Source organism: Muntiacus reevesi, chromosome X (genome assembly GCF_963930625.1).
Source record: "Muntiacus reevesi chromosome X, mMunRee1.1, whole genome shotgun sequence".
Lineage (NCBI taxonomy): Eukaryota > Metazoa > Chordata > Mammalia > Artiodactyla > Cervidae > Muntiacus > Muntiacus reevesi.
In genome coordinates, this window is record NC_089271.1 from 96,779,469 (window position 1) to 96,782,808 (window position 3,340).

Consider the following 3,340-nt stretch of genomic DNA (forward strand, 5'->3'; position numbering starts at 1 on the left):
TTAGGAACCCGATTGGGCTGTCTGCTGAGCAGCAGGCAAGGCCCAGGGACCTGTCCATCCCGGGCTCGCCTCAACACTTGGCTCATGTGTCAGACCCTTGGCCAACCATGTGAAATGCTGCTGCTTCAAATGAAAAGGGACCATGGGGACTGGACCGAAGGTTGCCTAGGGCGTGGGCTTCCAGCCTCATCTGGCTCACCCAGTGCCATGTGAATAGCATGGACATAGAGAAAGAACAGAGTCGCAGTTCTCGTTTGATTCTTTATTTAATCCTGTGGAGTTTTGCTTTACTTTATTAGAGCCAGAAATAGATTTTTGGTTACAAGAGAGTGCTTTTCACAGTCCCTAGGGATCTGGCAGTTCAGGGATTGGGCTTGTCCTTGAAATGCTCGCAGAGGGCACACTTGTAATCTGAGATCTCACCCTGCTCCTCCTCTGACTCAGGGGCATCATCTGGGGCCATGACTGAAAGGGTCGCCATCAGGATGGAGTAACAGGTCTTGTACACATCCGTCACTGAATCATAATCTGGGTACTCCAGGGGGTTCCCAGGCAGTTCCCTTGAGCTGTTCCTTCCAGCAGTGCTGGGAGCCGTTACGGGAGGTACCGCCCGTGACGAGGTCATGAAGAAAATACCGGGCAGGCAAGGCCGTCCGGGACCCCATCCATGATGGGGTCACGAGGAAAAAACCTGACAGGCAAGGCCATCTAGGATAAGGGACCCTCCAGGTTGGTTTCGGCCTCTACCCCACCCTGTATCCTCCTCCCTTTTCTGCTGTTGTGCTGCTGTTCTTGTTTACCCTGCTGCGGATTCTTGTGTTGCCTGCTGAGAGCTCTCCTGCTCCTCTTTCACTGAATGAGGACCAACTTAAAACCCTAATTAATAAATCTCCTGGATGCTGGTACCCTATGAAGGGGCCAGGGATGAAGGAAATGCTTAAATTCGAACCCTTTTGCTGGCATTCTGGCTTGTGTGATAAATATGTGCTCTCATTGCAAAAAATGCTCTTGATTGTTCTAAACATCCTAAACACAGTACGCTAACAAAAGAAACTATTAAGCATAGGCCCCTTCACGGGGTGAGAAAAGCTCCACAAATATGATAGCCACAAATGTGCCTAATAGAAAATACTTTAGATGGAGATTAGCTGGCGACTTCTTGCAGGTAGTTAACTTTTAGACTAAGAGCCTGCTTTGTGCCATATCTGCTGTTTCTGCAGTCCTTCACATTCCTGTTCTGTAAAAATGTAATCCTGTCTAGTTCCCATAGAGATGAGCTTATTAGAAAGAAAATAGATTAGTTATAAGAAAAACAGGGTCGGCTGCTGAAGTTGCTTAAGTCACACCAGGTGCAAGCCATAAAATGTTAGCAGGCCTGAAGACCAAATGATAAGAAAGACTTGTGAATGAAAAAGTATGTGGGTGACATCCAGTTTCTTTTGAAGGTCAAGTTGCTGTAGTGTTTTGAGATGACCTGTGTGTAAGCAATATGCACTTCCCCCAAAGATGTTGTTAAGGGTATAAAGGAGCCATGCAAAAATAAACTTCAGACTTAGCCCCGAGCTTTGTCTCACTCTCTCTCTCATTTGCCGATGCCGTTCATCCTAAGGGTTCCCCTGGATCCTGCTGGGGCTGGACCCCGGCACAGCAGTAGCCAGGGGTATAGATATTGCATTGCTGGACATGCCCTCCCACTGAGGCTACCGTGCTCACTGGGGAGATGGTTTCCTCCACCCTGCCTGTCTACACTGCCCATAGTGCAAAGGCCAGAGAACACAAGTGAACACCGGCTGGGGGTTCTGCAAGCAGTTGGAATTCCCTTCTGGACTTTCCTGCCCACTTCTTGGGTGCACTGGTTGTGGTGGAGTCAAGGAGAATGTCTGGTTTCCACCACTTGCTTCTTTCTCTTTGGAATGGTTGCTGTGCTGGTGGCAGGCTGAGCAGTTGTTATGGGGTTGCCTTTCCTCCAGATGTTCTGCAGGAGGAGAGGCTTGTCTCTCTGAAAATTGGAATTGTGATAGATCTGAAAGGACATGAATCACTTTAGCCACCGTGAGAGAGAAGAGCTGTTCCTCACCACCTGCCTTCCCACCACCATCCCGGCCGTGCCTAAGTATGGAGACAAGGTCTCTTCATTCTTGGCAGGTTGTGAGGCCCTAGCATATTGATCCCTAGAGCTCCCCCTGGGCTGGCCTCTCTTGAGGTGTTACTGGTGCTCCCTGACATCAAGTGGCCCCTCAGGGTCTGGAGTCACCCCTGTGGGTCCTGTCTAAGGGGGTGGTGGAACATGACAGACTGCTTTCTCCTCTTTCCTTAACTACTCTCTCATGAGAAAAATGTTATCCCGGGAAATGAAACCCGTCCAGCATTTGGCACATCTAGTCTAGTCTCCCCGCAAGGGCTTTCTATGTTAGCATCATCCTCTTCTTCCCTGTATAGTGACCTGAAGGGTGGATTTTATTGAACCCGTACAGCTTCAGTTCACAGATGAAACTCTTGACACTGTCTGTCTCGAAGATCTTGTCCACACATCTGTACTGGGGGAGATCTGCCTCTGTCTGGAAGAAATCTGCCTTGATGACACTGTGTCTCCCTCGTCATTCCAGTGCACAGAGGTGAAGGCCACATCCTCCACGATCACTCAGAGCTTCCTGGGGAAGGAGAGTCTGAGGATGGTGTTGTTCTCTTCCTCATTGGGCATTTCTGGGTTTGGACCCTCTGGAGGTGGTTTGTCACAGAGGCCTGGATCTGGGCTCTCAGGTTGGTCACCCTGCTTCTGCAAAGCCTCCCCTGAATCCACATTTGGACCCGAGGAGGAATCACGGGGGTCCCCTGCTGAGGGCTCCCCATCAGTTGATGGGGGCAGTGGGGCTGCACGTGCCTCATGGGAACTCTGGCTAGTCATGGAGCCAGTCAATCTCAAGAGCATTCTCTACCCCAGCAGTGAATGCTCAGGGCAGAAGGGCCTCAGACCAGGGTTGGGGTGCCCAATAAATACTCTCTGGAGATTCTAGAATCTGGGTCACAGGCCAGGCAGGTAATTAAGTGGTCAGCTTTCTTAAAAGATGACAGTATTTACTGTTGAAGATGAAAGTGAGGTTCAGGAAGGGGGTAAAATATGGACTTTTGTTTTTACTCAATTGTATCATTTAATATTATAATTATTGGATAAATGTCTGTCCAAGTAAATAAAAGGATAAATATATGTGACTTACCATTCAAGAGGGAAAACCAGACACAAACAATACCTATAGAATTATCCCATTTGAATAAAGCAAAGCACATTGTATATGTATATATTTACATATATGAATGTTAAAGGAATAACATTGGAAGGGTG

At 48.4% G+C, this 3,340-nt stretch overlaps 1 pseudogene; it reads right to left on the bottom strand.

The window, feature by feature from the left end:
* Positions 1-361: 361 nt before the first annotated feature.
* On the bottom strand, positions 362-2,905 carry LOC136153484 (heat shock transcription factor, X-linked member 3-like; annotated as a pseudogene).
* Positions 2,906-3,340: the final 435 nt, after the last annotated feature.